The sequence below is a fragment of the Cibotium barometz genome, chromosome 10, assembly GCF_041138505.1.
Source record: "Cibotium barometz isolate CiBa-2024 chromosome 10, ASM4113850v1, whole genome shotgun sequence".
Classification (NCBI taxonomy): Eukaryota; Viridiplantae; Streptophyta; class Polypodiopsida; order Cyatheales; family Cibotiaceae; genus Cibotium; species Cibotium barometz.
The window spans coordinates 59,403,594-59,425,764 of record NC_141055.1 but is presented as its reverse complement, the minus strand read 5'-3'; positions in this window follow the sequence as shown (position 1 = coordinate 59,425,764).

Here is a 22,171-nt window from a genome sequence, read left to right as displayed (position 1 = left end):
AAATCTGGAGAAGTTTCATCTTTTGATACTAGAAAGCCCAAGTATTCAACATGGTCGGCAGAGAAAAAGCATTTGCTCTTTTTTGCTAAGAGTTGGTGCTTCCTTAGAATCTCAAGAAATTTTGTGACATGAGCTGCATTCTTTGAGTAAATTAGAATATCATCAAAGAAAACAAGAACAAAATCATCTAAGTATTTTTTGAGAATGTCCTGCATTAAGCGATTGAATGTAGCTAGGGCATTTGTCAATCCAAACGGCATGACAGTGAATTCATAATGCCCATACCGAGTATTGATGGCTGTCTTTGGGATATCTTGCTCATTAATCCTGATCTAATAATACCCGATTTGAGATCTATCTTTATAAAGATCTGGGCTCCACTTAGCCTGTCCAGAAACTCATCAATTCTGGGGATAGGATACTTATTCTTAACTGTCAGCTGATTGAGACCTCTGTAGTCCACATAGAGTCTTAGCGTTCCATCTTTCTCTTTCTGAAAGAGAACTGGTGCACCCCAAGGTGAAACACTGGGTCTTAAAAACCCTTGTTCCAACAGCTGTCTAAGCTATTCCTTGAGTTTGATGGCTTCCGGAACTTGCATTTTGTACATGCGCAAGGCTACTGGGCTGAGCTCCGGGGGTCAATTCTATCACATGATCTACTTCCGAAATTGGGGACATCTCTGTTAATTCTGCTGGGAATAAATCATCATATTCACTTAACCATTCAGGTTCTTTAGCTTTTAACTTTGAGTCTACCGGATTCATTTTGACAAGATAAATGCACTGCTTCTTTCTAAGTCCTTTTAGTAACTTAGAAGCAGACTAGGGGATCCTGAAATTTTGGTTCCTTGAACTTTGTTTCCGTGAAGGTCACGGAAGGAGATGGTTCCATTACAAGCCCTAGCCTTATCAGAATCATGGCTAAGGAAATATTCTGCCTGAGCCTCTGACGTTGACTGGTACTGACATTAATACATCGTCCTCCACAAAACCACATATACCGACGTCACTCAAGAGGATCAGGAAAGTAAAGACTCTCAAAATGACGTGCAAGTCTCACTCTACTTACTCGGGGCGTAGCAGAGTTGATGAGGTGGTCGAATGCAAAGGCTATCATATCGTGACTCTGGGAGAGTTCAAGAATGCCAGATAGATTTGGGGTATCCATCTATAAATTTTCAATTCAATTTATGAGTTTCCAATTTTTGAAGTTCCTTCAACATATTATTAACAAGCGAAAATATTTTTTTTCCAGATTTACTTTAAAATTCCTAAGCAATTTCTATTGTTGTTACGTAGATTATAATAGTGCTCTAATACCAACTGTGAGATCCCATTGTCCCCTCTGCGCACCGGATTCCTGAATGAGTGGAAGTAGCTTCCTCTTGCGTGCGGGGCAGGGTTTCTCACTCGGGGCCTCGCCCTCGAATGTCCGAGCACGAGACTAAGCTGGTGGTCATTCCGAAAACCGAACCCAGGAAAATTTCCCATGCCTGGAAAGCGGGGACGATTCCACCATTTTGAATTTGTTAACGAATTTTTCTAATGAAGTCAAGATACTGAACTAACCTTCATCTAAATAAACCAGATAGAAAGGAAACTATTACAGACTTAACTTGAAGGGATCAATGCTTTTTTCCTGATTGAATCAGGCACAACGGTTGATCTATTCATTTGAGAAGTCTTCAGGCTTTTAATTAACTACTCAAGTTCTAAGCATAATCCTATTAATCAATTTTATTATTAAAACTCTACTGATTCGAGCTTCATCCGGCCCATGGGTTAGCCACCGCCCAACCACTGGAACAGTAGAACCAGACAAGTACTCACCCACCCATAATTGAAAGCCTTTCTTAACTTTTGCTTTAGAATACAGATACTCACACACTCCTCTTTAAACTTTAATTTATAAAACAATCCATTGATAAACAATTACTGGATACATATGTCACAACTCAAAATTTCCATTCAATCCTTGTTTCTCACAAAACAGTATCAAGTTCTGGACTCTCCGTTGAGACCAGCAGGTCAGCAACGAGATCCAGTAACAGATTACAATAAGTTTCTCGTCATCATACATATATATCTTCCACGACATACGCATGGGTGTCCTTGGCACCGAGAGCCCGTGCATCGCCTGGTCAGAACCCTCCAGGATCCTCCTTAGGTGTCCTGGCACTTCACTCAGGGACCGCTTCATCGGCCCTCGTCCATCGTACCGGAAGCGCACCGAGGCTAGTCAAGACCTAGGCAGGCTTTGCCGCATGAGCTGTCCCCCTTGAAGCGCCAGCTATTGCAACCGAACTTCCCTTAGAACACACATATACCAAATGCTCCCTCCAACCAGCATTCTGGCGTAAGACAGTCCTTTAAGAAAATAGGGTTTCTATGCAAGTTTTCAGTTTTGATTTTCTTTTGAATACAATGAGTATATCTTAATTCCGTATCCCAAGACTTCTAGATCACAGGTCTGGATTCCCAAGCACAATTCCTCGAATTCTGAAACTCTTGATCCTCGGATCAAAATCAAAGGTCTCAACTTGGTTTCAGATTCGGTGGGTGATTTGAGTGTAGATTACTGAACTGGTCACATCGTCTATTCTTGAAACTGACGAAGGAGTTATATCCTAGACATAGTTTGATTCAGGGATTGAGCCTGGAAAGGTTCTTCCTGATCTATCTTTCTCAAAGGTTATAATTCAATTACTGCTTTACTGAATTCAAAACTAAACATGAATCCCTATGAGGAATAAATTTGTCATTTATCTAAAATTCCGACTTCGATAGTTTTTTCTGAATTTTCTCATTACCATCCTAGAGAATATAAAACGGTATAATTTTCCTTCACTAAGTATTTACTTATTCATTTTTCCAATATTCATGGGATTTAAACATAGGATTAAAGTGAACTCTTATTTTGATAAAAAAGTTCTTTTATGCATAAAAATCAATATTGGTGAAAGCAACACTTTTGTAATAAAAAACATTCTTTTATGCATCATTTTATGCATAAAAATCAATATTAGTGAAAGTAACACTTTTACAATAAAAAATTTTCTTTTATGCATCATTTTATGCATAAAAATCTATTTTACTGAAAGTAACACTTTTATAATAAAAATATTCTTTTATGCATCTATCTATGCATAAAATCCATTTTGATGAAAATAACACTTTTATAATAAAAAAAATATTCTTTTATGCATAAAATCCATTTTGATGAAAGTAACACTTTTATAATTAAAACAATATTCTTTTATGCATCTATTTATGCATAAAATCCATTTTGATCAAAGTAACACTTTTATATTAAAAAAATATTATTTTATGCATCTATTTATGCATAAAATCCATTTTGATGAAAGTAACTGAGTATGCATTTTGCTTCAATGATAGTCACACACCATTCAAATTTGAACTAAACTCCAAAAATAAACACAGATCTGAAAATATGATTCAGTAAACATTGAAACTGAGTTGCTCCAACTTCAGTTGTGCAGAAATTTACCTCTCTTGCATTTGTCGATGGTCAATTTGAACATCCAATGGATTATCAACTATCAGTTGCACCATTTGGTGAAATTCCTGACTTTCAAGAAAACATTCCTTTCTTTTACTGACTACTCCTTGCTGAATTTCTTCAATGGTCTTGAAGATTAATGGACAATGTGACCACTTATCTTCATCATGGCATTCAAATCTATTAAATTCTCCACCATCTTCACACCTCTCCTTAGCATGGATAAGCTTTAAAGCCCCATCATGCTCATCATAAATGTCAATTGCATGGACAGGTAAACATACCCCATCATACAATAATAACTCAACATCAATCAGCTCATCATGAAAAATGCAAGAATTATGCACATCATAATCATCCACATCATCAAGAAAAAGTAAGAATTTCTCAATCACCTCATCACAATTTTCATCAACCATTTTATTGTGGTGGGTAATGTTAGATGTGAGTGTAGGGCAATCTTGGGACTCTATTTGGCTTCTTTGGCTCTCTAGATCCTCAATTATGCCTCTAGGCTCCATCCTTTCCATCCCATCTCCATCACAAACATGCTTGCTATGCAAGTAAACATCATCTTTTTGGGATTTATTGCTATGTTGCAATGCATCACAAATTGCACAAGAAATGCAAACTCTAATACACCATGACATCATTCTCATCACTTCTTTTGATGGATAATCTTTAACTACTCTATGAGCTAGCTCTAATGTTGGGCTAGGTGTATCTTTTGGGTTTTGTTGGCTCTCTTGGCTCTCACCCATTTGTACTCCCTTCACTCCAATCACCGGCATCTCCATTTGGTAGCTAAACCATTCATCATCATCACTTGATTCACCCTCAAATTCATCCTCATATTTCTCCCTCAATTTCTCACATGCTTTCTCCAACTTTTTCACCCTCTTCTTGCTAGAACAAGATCTACATCTTCTACCCTCATGATCCCTATGATACTCATATGCATCTTCCAACACTCCTTCAAATACATCTAGCTTCTCTCTAGCTCTCTTCATCTTCTCACATGATGATGCTTTATGAAAATGATTGATGATTTTGTGAAATTTTGTGCATAGATCAATCATGCAAAACTTCTTGCAATCATTGTTACCATATTATAGTAGTGATGTGTGTGAACACACTTAGGACCGCCGGGGCACTTTTTCCCTCACTAGGAGGTTTTTTCCCCCGTGCATTGTATATACGCCCATTATCTTCTAGGGCTGGTTATCTTTCATTTTTGGCACTCATAATACACTACAGTGTTGTGCTCAAGCTTCCTCATCTTCTTGAAGTTGTGTGTGCATTCCTGCAACCCTAATTCCAACAATTGGTATCAGAGCAGGCTTCCTCCTCCCGGGCAGCATCACCGGCACCTGCCGCTTCATCTCCTCCGATTGCAACGAGGTTTCACGAGCGTCTGCAGGTTAGTATATGCCGTGGGAAAGCCCGTAGGGCCTGTTCGTTTCAGAATTTTGATCTGAAGTCATTTCGCCCTCCGTTTTTGCATTCCAAGTACTGCGCAGGCAAAATCGTCCTACTGTGCAGATTTTCTGTCAAGATTAAAATCTGCAGGACAGGTGCCCATTCGTCTGTTTTGGGCTGTGCTACATAGCACAGGTCGATTTTATACAGGTTTACCTCTTACAGACAGCATTTACATCTAGTAGTACAGTCATTGGCCATGGCTGACAACAATGATGTATTCCGCATGTTGGCTGCTGAGGATAAGTTGGATGGCACCAACTATCCATTGTGGGCATATATGATGCGACATGTATTGGTAGCAAAGGGGTTATGGAACATTGTGCAGGGTATTGATGCACGTCCTATTGTGGCTGGGAATGCTGCAAACACATCAGAAACAGGTACTGTTGATGATGGTGCAGGCACAAGTGCTGTAGCAGCTGTTCGAGAACCACCACTTTCAGCAGAGCAGATTCGTTGGGATGGTAGAGATGCGCAGGCTCATGCCTTGATTGCGCTGTCTGTCAAACGTACCATTATCCCACATATTCGCTCCTGCAGGACTTCTAAGGATGCTTGGGATGTACTTGCCACATTGTATCAGGCAAGAAATGAGGCTCGTGTTGCTTATCTCCGAAAACAGTTGGAGAGTGAGCATATGAACGAAGGTGATTCTATGGATAGCTTTTTGACAAAGATCAAGGATTTCAAAGAGCAGCTCATTTCTGCAGATGAAATCCTGTCAGACAGTTCACTTGTGCAGACTGTTTTGAATGGTCTACCAGATTCTTATCAGGGTTTTGCTTCCACTCTTCGCTTGATGATGAAAGGCAATCCCAATGCCTTATCATTTGAGGAGTTAGTTTCTGTTTTGCTGCAAGAAGACCAGTCAAGGCAAAACAGGAATATTATGCGTGTCGCAGATCAAGCTTTCGTTGCTAGTCAGAGAAGCGGGAAAGGTAAAGCTGGCTTTTCTTCTAGTAAGCAGAAATCTGCAAATGCTGCGCAACCAAAGAAGGAAGACAAAGATGAGAAGAAGGGTGACAAACAGAAGACATTTTGCAAGTACTGTAAGGGAAATGATCATGTCATCAAAGCGTGTCCTAAGCTGGCTGCGAAAGAGGCTAAGAAGAAAGAGGCTGGTATGGCTGTTGCAGATGCCTCTCCTTCTAACAATGAATCTGCTAATGTTGTGCTAGATACAGAATGGGCATTCAATGCGCAGTGCAGTTATGACCCATCTTTGCATGACACATGTATGTCTGCAGTAGATTCAGATGTATGGTACTTTGACAGTGGTGCCACTAAGCATATCACCTCGCAGCGCAGTTTATTCACTTTCCTTGAGTCTGCTCCCATAGGGAATACTGTCACTTGTGCCAATAACTCCTCTTATCCCGTTGAAGGAGTTGGACAGATTGTGCTGAATGTTGCAAATGGCAACACCTTTACACTTTTTGATGCATTGTATGTGCCAGGGATCAAAAAGAATCTGCTGTCAGTCTCCGCATTTGCCAAAACAGGTTTGGTTGTAAAATTTGTGGATGACAGATGTACTGTTCATGATCTCTCTTGTGGTGACATCATTGTAGCATCTGGTTCACTATGTCGAGGGCTGTATAAGCTCAATATGGATGGCAAATGTGTAGAGGATTCAGCATGTGCTATTATGGATACGCAGGCTATTTCAGATGCAAAACTGTGGCATGCACGTTTTGGTCATCTGAATTTTGCAAGTTTGCTGCGCCTGCAGAAATTTGAAATGGTGTCTTCTTTGCCTAAGCTTGAGGCACCTGTCAAGCATGTTTGTGAGGGCTGCATATTGGGTAAAATGCAGCGTGCTTCCTTTCCCAAAGATGGATCAGTGAGAGCTGAACGCAGATTGCAGCTTGTTCACAGTGATGTTTGTGGTCCCATGCAAACTCCATCATTTGGAAACTACCTTTACTTCGTGACTTTCATTGATGATTTTACCAGGCATGCATGGGTATATCCTTTGAAGGCAAAGTCCGAAGTGTTTTTGTGCTTCAAACAGTTTTTGGTTATGGCTGAAAATGTGTCAGAAAGTAAGATGGGCACCCTCCGTTCAGATCGAGGGGGGGAGTATATGTCTTCAGAATTTAATGCATTTCTGGCTGAGCGTGGGATAAAACACCAATGTACAGTGCCGTATACACCACAGCAAAATGGTGTGGCTGAGAGAAAAAACAGGTCTCTCATGGAAATGGCAAGATGTATGGTTAAGAGTCAAAGTCTACCACATGGTTTTTGGCTTGAGGCTGTCATGTGTGCCACTTATGTACTAAACAGGTGTCCCACCAAAGCACTACAGGTTGTCACTCCATATGAGGCTTGGCATAGCCGCAAGCCATCTGTTGGCCATTTACGTGTTTTTGGTTGCCTGGCATATGCATTAGTGCCTGTGCAACATCGCAGAAAATTGGATGACAAAGCTGTCAAATGTATTTTTGTTGGATATAGTGCTGAGAGCAAAGGCTATCGTTTGTATCATCCACAGACAAAGCGCATTTTGGTTAGCCGTGATGTTGTATTTGTGGAAGATGCAGTTCAGCCCTTGGTTTCATGTACTAAGGAGACAGATATCAGCTCACGTGATGTCTATGATACATTGTTGCCTCTTTTCAGTGGTGCACAGTCAAGTGCAATACCTCATGAGGCAGTTTTTCAGCCTATGCAGGTTTTAAATGATGGCACAGATCAGCCTATATCTGATGCAGATGTGCATGATGCACTTGAGGATGAGAGACAAGAGATTGAGGGCTCTAGGAATATGCCTAGATGGCTGGTGCAGACTTTGCGTGACAGCAAGTTGGATGCCCCTTTGTCTAGTCGCACTCGTTCTGGCTCTCATGGTGCCTCTTATGCGTCAGATTGTTATGCATTGGCTGTTTCTAGTATGTGCGATGAAAGTGAGCCTGTTTCATTTGATGAGGCACAAAGTTCAGAAAATTGGATGGCTGCTATGCAAGCAGAATACGATGCTATTATGAAGAATGGTACATGGTCTTTATGTAACTTGCCCCCTGGCAAGAAGGCCATTGGCACTAAGTGGGTATACAAATTGAAGCGTAAGCCTGATGGCACAGTGGATCGCCATAAGGCTAGGCTTGTTGCAAAAGGTTATGCTCAAGAGAAGGGCATTGATTTTGATGAGACTTTTGCTCCTACATGTCGTATGACCACTGTTCGTAGCATCTGTGCATTAGCAGCTCATAATGGTTGGAATGTACATCAGCTGGACATAAAGACTGCGTTCTTAAATGGAGATTTGCATGAGGAGGTGTATGTATCGCAGCCTCGTGGTTTTGTTCAAAGAGGGCAGGAAAACAAAGTGTGCAGGTTAAAAAAGGCTTTATATGGTTTAAAGCAAGCTCCACGAGCTTGGTATGAAAAAATACATGCATATTTGACTGCACATGGGTTTCAGAATAGTCCAACAGAAAGCACTTTGTATGTTAAACGTGTGGATGGTGTACATCTAATCATTGCTCTCTATGTCGATGACATGCTGCTCACAGGACCAAATGAGAGTCATATTGCTGATTTTAAGGCTGATTTGAATGCCTCTTTTGAGATGTCAGATTTGGGGCATTTGCATCATTATTTGGGGATACAATTTAAGCAGTGTGATGGAGGTATTGCTTTGTGTCAGACAAAGTATATTGAAACATTGTTGCAGAGATTTGGCCTTGAAGACTGCAAGCCTATTGCTACTCCAATGGAGACAGGTTTGAAGTTGAGTCTTCATGATGCTGGAGATCACTTTGATGTCACACTCTATCAGACAGCTGTTGGTTGCCTCATTTATGTATGCATTACGAGGCCAGACATTCAGTTTGCAGTCTCACAGGTGAGCAGATTTATGCATAGCCCAGGCATTAAGCATTGGCAGGCAGTGAAGCGTATCTTTCGCTATTTGAGTGGTACTCGGCATCTTGGGTTGTTTTATCCCAAGGGGGGATCATTGCCGCCAGATTTACATGTTTTTTCAAATTCTGACTGGGCTGGTTGTTATGACACACGCGTGTCCACGAGTGGTTTTTGCTTCATGCTTGGAAGCTCATGCATATCATGGTTGAGCAAGAAGCAGCCTACTGTGGCCACTTCTAGTTGTGAAGCTGAGTACAGGGCAGCTTTCACAGCTACGGTTGAGTGTGTGTGGCTCAGACGCCTTATGGCTGATTTGGGTGTTGGGCAGCCATCTGCCACCACCATCTTCACTGACAGTCAGAGCGCATTGGCAGTTGCGCGGAACCCAGTGTTCCATGCTCGTACGAAGCACATTGAGGTGCACTACCATTATGTCAGGGAGAGACTCTCTGCAGGAGAGATCAGTTTGGCTTATGTGCCAACACAGGATAACCTTGCAGACCTTTTCACAAAGGCTCTGCCTCGTGAGAAGTTCGAAGCTTTTCGCAAAGCTTTGGGCTTACTCCCTTTTGTGGATTCGTCCACATAGCTAGACACTTCCCTATACATGAGTGCTAGCTCTTGTTCACCGCATCACTCCAGGGGGGATTTGTTACCATATTATAGTAGTGATGTGTGTGAACACACTTAGGACCGCCGGGGCACTTTTTCCCTCACTAGGAGGTTTTTTCCCCCGTGCATTGTATATACGCCCATTATCTTCTAAGGCTGGTTATCTTTCATTTTTGGCACTCATAATACACTACAGTGTTGTGCTCAAGCTTCCTCATCTTCTTGAAGTTGTGTGTGCATTCCTGCAACCCTAATTCCAACAATCATCTCCCATGCAACACTCCTCACAAATGTATGGACACTCCGCCGTGCAATGCTCATGCTTCAAACAAATAGAGCACTTCTTCTTCTTCTTTTTACCCATCTCACATGTACTTTAAAATGGCATGCTTAAGCTCCCACAAATGATGCACCACACCATTGCAAGACCAAGTACATGCATGCGAGGAAGAGCTTGGTGCTATACCAAGATCCCAATCATACACCATACATAGCTGCTTAAACTAGTCATAGTACTCTCTCTCTAGGCTGCACTACTCTGCCCCCTCTGACCTACATAAATGTTGCCACGGGCCACCTTCTAAGATCTCAATTGTGTAACTGCCATCCTTGTGCTCTTCAATTTTGTTGCTCAATGCTTCAATCGTGCAATCCATTGTGATTCCCTACTACGCCCTCTGATAGCTCCAAAAGGTGCTACTCGCATGTGTGCTACAACTTCCCCACCTTTATACCAGCAATATTTGCACACATTCAGAAACAAAGACAATAGATACTTACATGGATTAGGACATGGCGTCGAATTCTAGACCATGCTATTGTAACAAGCGTCAAATTTGAAATTAGTGGTGGTGCTCATAGACCAACCAAAGGAGCCTTATGATGGCTATGAAGTAGAACACTTGAGATTCGACATGAACCAAGGGCCATCAGATAAGGGAATCATGCTTTATTACCACTGGCTGATGTCTTCCAAGATACATGCATGTCACTTTCAAAGACATGGTGGATACAGGATTCTGGAGATCCCATTTGTCATTCCGACATACACTCAAGAAACTCCAATCCAAGAGGAACTTCTACCAACATGAGTTTGATGACCAGGTCTTAAAACCTCGGTAATAGGTCTGCAGACATAACCTACATCAAGAAGGGGGGATGTTAATCTCATTTTGGATTAACAAACATGATCCTCCATTGAGGACATTAATAAGTGTCATGAAACGGCACTATAAAAGTTATACATTATGAGATATTGGCCACCCACCAAGGTCTAGTAAGTAAGTTTTGGGCGCCCAAGTGTGAATAAGGACCAGATGTATATAAGGCATTTTCTCATATAATGAAAAGACACAATCCCCTTTGTGCTATAAAGAGCTATCCCTTGTGTCTTGAGAGAGATTGAAGGAGAGAGCATTCTAGCATTGTGCCTCTTTTTTTATGCTTGTATGATTCATGCTTGTGTGAGAGAGTGAGAGAGAGTGTGATTGCCTTATGCTATGGTGCGAGCGACTCTATGGTGACAGCGTGGAGGTGGAGCTTGGTTCCCTCTTGGAGGTGTGGTAGCCCATAACAATGGTGTTGTGGAGTACTTTTATTTTTCCTTGGACTCTAGGTGTTCTGTTGAGAAAGAGGCTTTGATGATTGAGACACCCAAATTGGATTGGTGCCTTCATAGTAGCCTTGGGCTGCAAGTAGCTTCTTCTCCACCCACCTTTTAATACCATTAAGATACCTTGATTTGTGTTGTCTTGGTGGATTTTTCTTTTTGGTGGAAGTGGAAGATTTTGGGCCCTCCTTCACATTGGTTGGCACTGATGAGGCTGCAGGTTTGAGACTCATGGGTGTTGTTGAGGATGAGGTTTGAGTCTCTTGCAAAGTGGTAGACTATTGAGCATGCAGCCGCCTCTTTTGGCGAGATTGGTTGATGAAGAGGCATTTGCTCTGGGGATTTTCTCTTGAGTTCCTTGTTAGATGGTTGCACTTGGAGAACTTCTTCAAGAATAGAGGTTGACTGCATGGTTTTGGCATTAGACTTTGTTGGTGAGGATGGAGTGGAAGGGGTAGATGCTTTGTCGGAGTCGGTTGTTAAGGTAGATGGTAGGTCATTGTATAGAGGGGCTTCTGTGGAAGAGGCTTGTAACTTTTTGCGTTCAGCATCATAGAAATCCATTAGGGTTGGATCCTCTTCCGTGCAGATTATATTGTCAACTATATGGCATTGATCGTCATGATAACCCTATCACTAGCAAAGCATAGTGGTGCTTGGGCAGCAATAGTCCATTTATGCCCCAAGATCACATCTTCCAACACATACTCAACTACAAAAAACTTGCAAGTACGGGGGTTAGTTTCAATATACATTGTATGTTCAAAGTACCCCAGACATGGCATGTTTAAGTCTTGTGTGAATGGAATTCTTTCAGGATGAGCTGTAAGTGTTGGTTAACCTAACAAATCCCATAACTTGAGGGTCATGATATTCTGCTCTCGTGTTGGATAAAGTTGTGCTTGAATTGTGGTGATTTTATCGAAAAGTTCCAATCCAACTATAATTCTTGGGATATTCTCAGTAAGATAAGTTGGAAGTTCCAGCTCCTTCAAGGTGTCTCCTTCTCGTAAGAGCAATTTCACAATACCTACCGGAGTGTTTAAGGTGATTGTTTGCATGGATTCATCAAGCAAATACAATGAGTCACGTATCCAAGTTCCGCCAAGGATAACATCATACTCAAGGGGATTTGGGGTAACATGGAATGTAAATTTCACATCTCCACCGATGTTTGAGTAGCATAGCTAAAGTAACCTGGAGCTTTAATGTTTTGTCCATTGGCTCCTCTTGCAAGACCATTATCTTTAGGGATGAGTTTAGGTTGTCTCAGAGTGACACCCTGTTATGACTAGCTCGAGGGCTAATCAACGCACGTTTGCACTTAACATCATTGCCAACCACAAGGAAATCTAACCATACCATGATAAAATCTTCAAGAGGAACCATGGATGTTTTAGTTTTTGTTTCAGCTTTAGATCCCATTTTGGTTTCATATTCCTATTCGCTCTCATCCTCTTTTTGGCTCTCATCTTTCTCAAGAGTACCCAATGTGTACAATGGCACACTCGGTTCTCTAAAAATTCTAACTGAGATCTTTTTGAAAACTTTTGAATCCATACAGTCTCGTTCTATGTAGCTCTTGATGTCTTGAAATAACTCATCTTTAGTCATTAAAGGTGCAAGTGCTGATGCTATGCTGGCTTCACCATGATTGAAGAGCATTCCTCCAAATGAGGTTTTGGGAGGCTGCTTTAATTTCGTAAGGTGCAAGTGCTGATGCTATGCTGGCTTCACCATGATTGAATAGCATTCCTCCAAATGAGGTTTTGGGAGGCTGCTTTAATTTCGTAAGGGATTCAAGGAATTCCTCATGTGCTTTTTTAATTGCATAATTTGTGCAATCTATCTCTAATGACTCTTCTGTAGAGAGTATGTTTCCTCTTGAAAGGGAAAGTGATACTCCTCAGGTTCTTGTATTTTGGTTGCTTTTTTAAAATTGGCCTTATGAGGTTCAATCACAACCAATGATCCTGTACAACAATCAACAATGCTAAACGTGCTCTCCTAAGCTTTCTTTTAACATTCTGCATATGTCATGTGATCATGATTTTCAATTTGGGGTGGTTGGGTGGGTTCTAGTTTCTGGATTGATATGGGAAGTGCAATGAGTGAAGAGGCAGAACTTGTTTCATCCTCACTAAGTGACATACTAGAACTTGTTTCATCTTCTGACTTTCTTTAGATCATCAAGTTTTCATTATGTTTGTCCATGCAACGAGGACAAATTTTCTTTCGGGCTTTAGTATTTTGTGTTGCACCTATGGGTGTTGTGGTTTGTGTGGTAGCCTTTGAGGTGGATGCTTTTGCATCATGTGTAGCTTTTGGCACTTTTGGGGTTATGTCCTCCACAGGCTCTTTATCCCTGTCCTTTATTTTAGCTTTGGTTTTGATAGTTTGTTGTCCCTTGTTTTTCTTGGGTTTAGAAGGTTTTGTTTTCTCTTTTAGTTTCTACTTTAAGGCATGTTCTTCTACCCATTTCAAAGTGTTATCTTTTGCATTCTTTTTTACCATTTCTCGTGCTGTGAGACCCCCGACCCCCTCCGCGCCTCCGAGAGGCGCTGGCATGGCGAAAGCAATGTCAACCTCTCACGCGGGGCAGGGATCCACACTCGGGGCCTCGCCCATGGATGTCCGGACACGAGACTAATTCGGCGGTTCCTCCGAAACCAAACCCGAAAAAACTTCCCTCGCCCGAAAGGAATAGGCGATTCCTCCGGGGAAAATCTTTGAACAGGAGAATTAATCTAACGGGTCAAAGTCTTAACTATTCAAACTGATCCGACCGAATCTAAAGTCACATGGTCAGATCAAAGAAGAGACTTGCACTTGGTCCATAGAATCACTGCTTTTTTCCTCCTTTAATGAGGCACAGCCCGCTGATTCCCCCACAGAACAAGGGTTTTCTCAAGACTTAATCTAACTAACGTAACTAATCGTAGCTTAATGGTATCGTAGGAATCCCCCGATCTGGCCTAGCCAACTACTCGACCACTGTATTGATTGGATTCCTTTATAAGGTTTTGGTTATGTTTTGCCCGGGTACCGAGGAAAAGAGTTTCCATGCCCCCTAGCTGGCATTTCACGCAAAAATTAAGGTAGGCATACCACGTACACACCCAATATGAAATTGCCATTATAACAGAATCGATTGCCTTTAAAACAATCCTTCAATAAAAATCATAATATTATTGATCATCATCCTCCAAAATTATGAGTCCATTATATTACAAAATATGTCATCTGGACTCTCCGTTGAAGACCAACGAGATCCAATATCAAAATTTGATTCACAAAAGTCATTCTTTTATGTCCATCCGAATCTTCCTCGACGCACGCAAGCAACCGCGAGCCCGTGTATCACCTGGTCGGAATCCTCTAGGATCCTACTTAGGTGTCCTAGCACTTCACTCGGGGACCGCTTCATCGGTCCTCGCCCATCGTACCGAAAGCACACCATTTTAACCGTACTGAGGTTGGTCAAGACCTTGGCAGGCTTTGCTGCGAAGCGACATCCCTCCCCGCTAGCTGTTGAGCCTCTTCTTAGATTAAACACATACCAAATTCTTCCTCCAGCATTCTGGCATAAAATAGTCCTTTAAAAGAAAACAGAGGTTTTATGCAAGTTAAATTTCGAGTTTAAGATTGGTTCCACAAAACCCTTTTTTCCTTAATCCCCAATTTCATAATGAGAATCCTTGATCTCTGATCAAGGTAATCTACCCATCATTTGACTGACTGTCCAACTAGATTCTTGGTGATTTTGGTCAAGGGAAAACTAGTTAATTCAATGGTAGTCTATTCTTGTATTAATAACTGGAATCGGTCATCACGAGGTTTTTGCTTGATTCAGATCGAGAGATGGACAAGTAGGTTTACTGACCGTCCCTCTCGTGGTTTAACCAAAATCATTCGGTTTAATTCTAAGGAGGATTTTCTTCAAATAAATATCTACTCAACTTCTAATTGTAAGGAAATTCCAACTTTGTGAATTCCATTCCTTCTTAACCATAGTAGATTAAGAAATGGTTTTATTAGAGAATATCACATTTTAATGAAAATACTCTTCTTCCATTTAATCTAATTTTGGGTAAATATCAATTTGATGGTTTAACCACATAAAATATCTAAAGATATTCTTTCTACCACTTTATTTGTCAACCTTAATTCTCTAGGTGGAATTATGGTGAAAATTCCTCTTTTGTCACCAAAAATTAATTCAAATCTTTCTCTACTTAAATATCATAAAAATTATTCTTTTAACTAAATACAATTTTTTTTTAATAACCTTAAAATTCCTCTTTTCCTCATTTAATGATTGGACTCCAATTGTCATGGGAATTCCTCTTTTATCAATAAAATGAAATTATTTAAAACTCCTCTTTAAATTAAATAAAAATATACATTATTCTAACTATACCAAGAATTCCACTTTTACCATTTAAATGACTGAATTCCAATTATGATGGGAATTCCTCTTTTATCATTTAAGTTTACTCATACATAAAAATAAATTTAACTAAATTTCTTTTAAAATTAAATAAAAATATCCATTAATTTAAATATGAGAAGAATTCCACTTTTACCATTTAAATGATTGAATTCCAAATATGATGGGAATTCCTCTTTCATCATTTAAATTTATTCATGCATAAAATAATTTATCTAAAATTTCTCTTTAATTTTAAATAAAAATATTTATTATTTTAATATACCAAATTTTCTCTTTCCCCATTGAAATACATGGATCTCCATTATCATGGGAATTCATCTTTTTGCATAAAAATTAAATTACTAAAAAATTCTCATTTCCGCTAATTAATTATTTAAGTATAAACACTAAAAAATAGTTTTCCATGAATGTAATGAAAATTATTCTTTTAGCATAAGGTGACTAATCCTAGAAACATGTTGCTCACATGGAGCAAGAACTGACAGACAAGCTCATGGCCCCAGCCATGAAAGAAGAAGAACATCTCTTTCCAAGAGGAAGATCCACACCAAGAAGAAAAGCTAGAGGAAGCATTGATGAAGGAAGACATGGACACGAGAAGAGAAGCTGCCACAACAAGAAGACTGAAAGAAGAGGAAGGCATGGACGCATGAAGAGAAGCTGCCCCACGACAAGAAGACTGAAGACAAGAGAAGATGTGAGGCTCCAAAGAGTGAGGAGCCATGTGAAAATCTCTGAGAGAGAGAGAGAGAGAGAGACCCCACAACCCAATGTAACCTGCCCCAACAGAGTAAAACCACCTCTGAGCCACCAATGATGTAGGCCATGTGGTAAATGTATGTGTGAGCTCTTTAGTCAAGGTCACGGGGCGGGCACTTATAGTAGCCTTGGACACATAGAGAGAGAGTGTGTCAAGGACTATGAGTTTAGGGACTTGAGGCACTGGTCGCGGACTATCAAGTAAGAAGGAAACTTGGTATAGGGTCCAGGTGTGCTAGGATTGTTCACTTGAGGGGAGGTGTGCTAGGCACTGGTCACAGACTATCAAGTAAGAGGGAAACTTGGTATAGGGTCTAGGTGTGCTAGGAGTATTCAATTGAGGGGAGGTGTTGAAATATACAAGTGATGAATAGGGTGTGTGCGGGAACAAACCCTTGGCTAGAGGCTGTAAAAGAGAATGTGTAAATGTGAGAGAGCCTGTGAAAAGGTGAGAAGAATCTACTGAGAGAGAATAAAGGATAGCATGAGAAGATTTAGGAAGTGTGGAGATATTCTGGGAGAGGTGGAGAGAATCAAGCAAAAGAGGTGGAGTGAATCAAGGAGAAATTAGTGGGATTAGATGCTTGGATGTAAACTCTATAAATTGAGGCATTGGCCTAATGAGAATTTGCTGGTTTTTGATTATCCATGCCTACATTAAGCTATTAGTTAATTGCTCACTAATCACATCTTAATTATCATCTAATCTCTTTGTTAATGATATTGATTCTAGCATTTGATCCACCATAGCTCATCACATTGCTATAATTTTAACAATTGGCTAAGCTCCGGGGATCAATTCTATCACATGATCTACTTCCCGAATCAGAGGCATATCTGTTAGCTCTGCTGGGAATAAATCATCATACTCACTTAACCATTCTGGTTCTTTAGCCTTTAACTTTGAGTCTACCGGATTCATTTTGACAACATAAATGAGTTGCCTCTTTCTAAGTCCTTTCAGTAACTTAGAATCTTTTACTAATTGCAGATCTCGGGATCTGAAAACTCCAGTTCCTTGAACTTTGTTCCCATGAAGGTCACGGAAGGAAATGGTTCCATTGTGACAGTAAATGTCAGCTTGATTTGAGTGGAGCCAATCCATTCCAAGGATTCCATTGAAAACTCCCAAAGGTAAGACTCTGAACTGGTAGTCAATTACATTCCCATCTAGATTAAACTGAATACGATCTATCTCATGGTGAGTGAAAAGAATCTTCCCACTGGTGGCCAATTCAACTTGCATAGATTTCCCTGATTTCTGTTCTAAGACTAGCTTATGCAAGAATCCAGGGGAAATAAATGAATGAGAACTGCCTAAATCAATCAAAAGATTAAATGGCTTACCCTTATACTCAGCTGGAGTATGGATGACAGAGAATTGACGATTTGGCCCTTGGTTCTCAATTGTAGCATAAATCTGACCTCTTTCCTCTTCCACTACTTCTGCTATCATAACTGCTCTGGTTGCCAGATTGGGGCGGAACTCTTTCTCTTTGGTTACCCTAGTTCTGGGAGGGAGTTCTGAGATTACTCTGAAGAGAGGTAGATGGCTGAGCTGGATTCCTCCTAGGATTGCCCTGATTTTGACGAGACGATTTGACTGATACAAAGGGACTGGTCTCTGCACTCTGGGTCCTTGACTTCCCTATCCTCTTGACATGGCACGAGTCGGGTAGTATTTAAGCTCGTGACCGAAACCCTGACACCCAAAACACATGTTCTCACTTCTAAGCTCATCCCTCTGAATCCTTGAGAAAGGTAGGGCTCCTGAGAAAGTGTTCTGAGGGAAGGGTCTTCCTTCACTTCTGAATCTTTGAGCATCTTGATTCTGAATGGGGCCTTGCTACCTCTTTTGGGGGGAGGAAAGTTTGAAGCACTTCCCGGGGTTTGGAACCTTTTAAAGTTTGAGGGTGCGACAGGACCTTAACAACAAATGCCTTGGCAAAGTCCTTTGCCATTTTGACAGCTTCTGCCATTGAGACTGGTTTGGCATTTTTCACTAAAGTGTCCAATGGCTTGTTCATTCCTTGAATGAATCTGGCCATCAGCTGCTCTTCATCCAAAAGTGGAGAATATTTGAGGAGAAGGGCAAATGCCTGATGGTATTCTTCAATTGTTTGGCTATCCTGCTTCAATTCCAAGAATTCATTCATTTTGGTTTCCAGGAAGCCCGGAGGACAAAACCTCTTGGGGTGAATGATTATAGAGTTGGACATAATGAATAACCCCTAGCACCAGATTTGAGATCTATCTTTGTAAACATTTGGGTCCCACTTAACCGATCCATAAGTTCATCAATCCTAGGGATAGGATACTTATTTTTAATTGTTAATTGATTTAGTCCTCTGTAGTCAATACAGAGCCTTAACATTCCATCTTTCTTCTTTTGAAAGAAAATGGGCGCACACCAAGGTGAGACACTGTGTCTGAAGAATCCCTGCTCTAACAGTTGTCTTAACTGCTCCTTAAGTTCTATGGCTTCAGGGACTGGCATTTTGTATGCACGATGAGCCACTCGCTGAGCTCCGGGGGTTAACTCGATCACATGATCTACTTCACGAGACGGAGGCATTTTAGTCCTCTTCAAGGAACACATCTGCATACTCACTTAACCACTCTGGTTCTTTAGCCTTGCATTTTATGTCTACCGGATTCATCTTAACACTAGTTCTGTAATTGGACACTAAACTTTAGTGTCCTGTTTCTCACCAAAACTTTGGAATTTTTTGGGGAACCTAGAAACAACATTTTTACACCTTGTTTCAACCATAGGTCGGTTAAAAGTCAAAAAATAAAGGGAATTTTTCATGATGTCAAAACACAAGCTATATTAGAAATTTGACAAAAAAAAAACTCTAACTTGAAATTTTCATTGAAATTTGAAGCTGTTTTGTCAAAAATCCCATAGAATGCCTATAACTTCTTGAATAAATCATGTTTTTCATGTTTGTAAAAGTCAATTGTTAGAACTTGGGGTTTCAAAACAACACAATCTCCTTTAGGTCCTAGTTCCTAAGCTACTTGTGAATTATAACAAAAATCTCATAATTACGAAGATGCTAAAAAAGAGGAAAATTCTGGCCTTCCAAAGGTACTTCCATAAAACTAGGGTTATGTTAGTGCAAATTGGAAATTGGAAATGATTATATAGTTCAAAACCAAGTTAATACATATTTTTTGGGGTCCCAAGCTCAAGTAAATCTTGCTACTTGAGCGCTATCTTAGTTTTTCAATCGTGCTACATTTTGCAAAATTTCTAAATTCTCTCTCAACAACTATGAAACAAAGGTTTTAGGTGCCCAAATTATGTTTGTATGATGTACCTTAGCGAAATTATTCTATACAGACAAAATGTTGCAAGTTTACTAAGGCATGTAATGCGTATGACTCAAGAATCTAAATCCAGAATTTTTGTTGTGTGTAGTTTTGACATTTTGAAACAATTAATATTTGTAGCTTACTAAGGGGCTTTTACATATAACTTTAAGATCTCAATGGATAGAGTAAGCATTGTATCACCTTAAAAAACTTGCAAACACATTAAAACCATGTATTAGTTTGGATACAAATGGATGCTAAAAAGTGGTGTATCAAACACACACAACTTCGTACTATTTTAGACACTCTCAATTGAATTTTATTTCATGTGAAACTTGGTAAAATCTTTGACACAAATATGAAATAATTACTTGGAATTTTTCACGAGGCTTAGTGATTTTTTTCTCTAAGCTTATAAGGCGGTTTTCTCAAACCTGAGTTGCAGTCTCATGCAAGTCCTATTTATGGGTGTAATTCCTTATCATGCCAGCATCCAAATTGCAAGGTTACATTTTTTAAAGACACACTAGGTCACATATTCAAACTCCTCAAGAGGGATTTTGAATATGTCTTTCCTAGCACAAGTAGCATATTATTTGCATCGTCCGAAAAAGGACACTTAAGTGTCCTTTTTTGGTACCAAACTAGTGTTAACGACATAAACAGCTTGCCTCTTTCTGAGCCCTTTTAATAATTTAGAAGCCTTGACTAATTGCAGCACTGGGGATCCGGAAATTCTAGTTCCTTGAACTTTAGTCCCTGCTGGGAACATCCGTTTGGCTGAAAACCCAATGCAGTTAAAAATCAAACAAGAAAAACTTCTTTCCACCCGCAATCTTTTCACTTCAGGCCTGTTCTTCATGCATCTGCTTCCTTGGAGATGTGCAGGTAGCACATCTGTTTCGGGTACAGAGGGCCATAGCTTTTATTCCTGTGAAGGTCAAGGAAAGAGATGGTTCCTTTGTGACAATGACTATCAGCCTGATTCTTTTGGAGCCAATCCATTCCAAGGTTTCCATCATAGATTCCCAAGGGTAGGATTTTGAACTGGCACTTTGTTACGTTCCCATCTAGGGTAAACTGAATAAGGTCTGTCTCAAGGTGTGTGAAAAGAATCTTTCCACTGGCCAATTCCACTTGCATAGGTTTCCTTGATTTTGGATTTAGGACTAATTTACACAGACATCCTGGGAAAACAAAAGAATGAGTACCGCCTGAATCAATCAAAAGCTTGAATTGCTTACCCTGGTACTCTACTGGTGTATGGAGGACTGAAAATTGATGGTTATTGTTGCATAGATCTGTCCTTTTTCTTCCTCCACTTCATCAGCTATAGTGATAGCTCTAGCCGCTGCAGTCTGAGGTGGAACTCTCTCTCTCTGGTTGCTCCAATTCTAGGAGGGAGTTCGGAGACTGCTTTGCATGGAGGCTACAGGCTGAGCTCGCACTCTTCTGGGATTGCCCTGATTTTGGCGGGGGGGACTGATACGAAGGAGTCTATCTCTGAATTCTAGGACCCTGGCTTCCTTGGCCCATAGAAGGAGATGGAGTTGGTGCCCTAACCCCTGACATCCCCAAAGCACCTATTCTCACTTCGAAGCTCTTCCCTTTGCATTCTTGAGAGAGCCGGAGTTCCTAAGAAAGTACTTTGAGGGAAAGGTCTTCCTTCATTCTTGGAGCTTCCCATCTCCAGATTCTGGTTGGGACCTTGGTGTTTTTTTGGAGGCGGAAGGTTGGAAGAACTTCGCGGTGTCTGGAATCTTTTAAAGGATGAGGGAGCTGGCTTTGGCAGGACTTTTATGATTAAAGCTTTAGCGAAATCCTTTGCCATTCTAACACCTTCTGCCATGGACACTGGCTTGGCATTCTTGACCAGTGTGTCTAAGGGTTCGTTCATTCCCCGAATGAACCTGGCCATGAGTTGCTCTTCGTCTAGAGGTGGTGATTACTTGAGTGGAAGAGCAAATGCCTGGTGATATTCTTCAATGGTTTAGCTCTAAAAATTCATTCATCTTGGTTTCTAAAAACCCGGGGGGACAAAATCTCTTCCTCAAATAGGTTTTAAGGTCGTTCCAGGACTGGGTATTCCTGTCCAGATGGTTGGTGTCACAATGGTTCCTCCATGCCACCCTGGCTGTTTCCACTATTTTCAGCCTAGCAAGAGCCATTTTGCTCCGCTCATTGCAGCCTGTGACATCAAAATATTCTTCCATAGCTTCCACCCATTTCTCCACAGTCTCGCCCAGGTTCTTCACTTCTCCTTTGGAAGGGTCCTGGGCTGAGTTCTGTGAAGAGCCTTGCGAGACGAACGTCGAGGCCAAGCTCTTCCTCTTTAGAGAGAGGGTCTGGGCCACGGTTTCTTCGCCTCTTGATTCTGCCAAAAATGATATATTATTAAATTTTTATTTTGATATCGTCCACGAGATCCTAAGACTTAAGAGTTTCGGAAAATAATTTCTTAAACAAGATAAATGATCTTATTGGAGATCTATGACATATGTCTGCTGGTAACAAATTTTGCTTTATTAGTTCGTCCATAAACA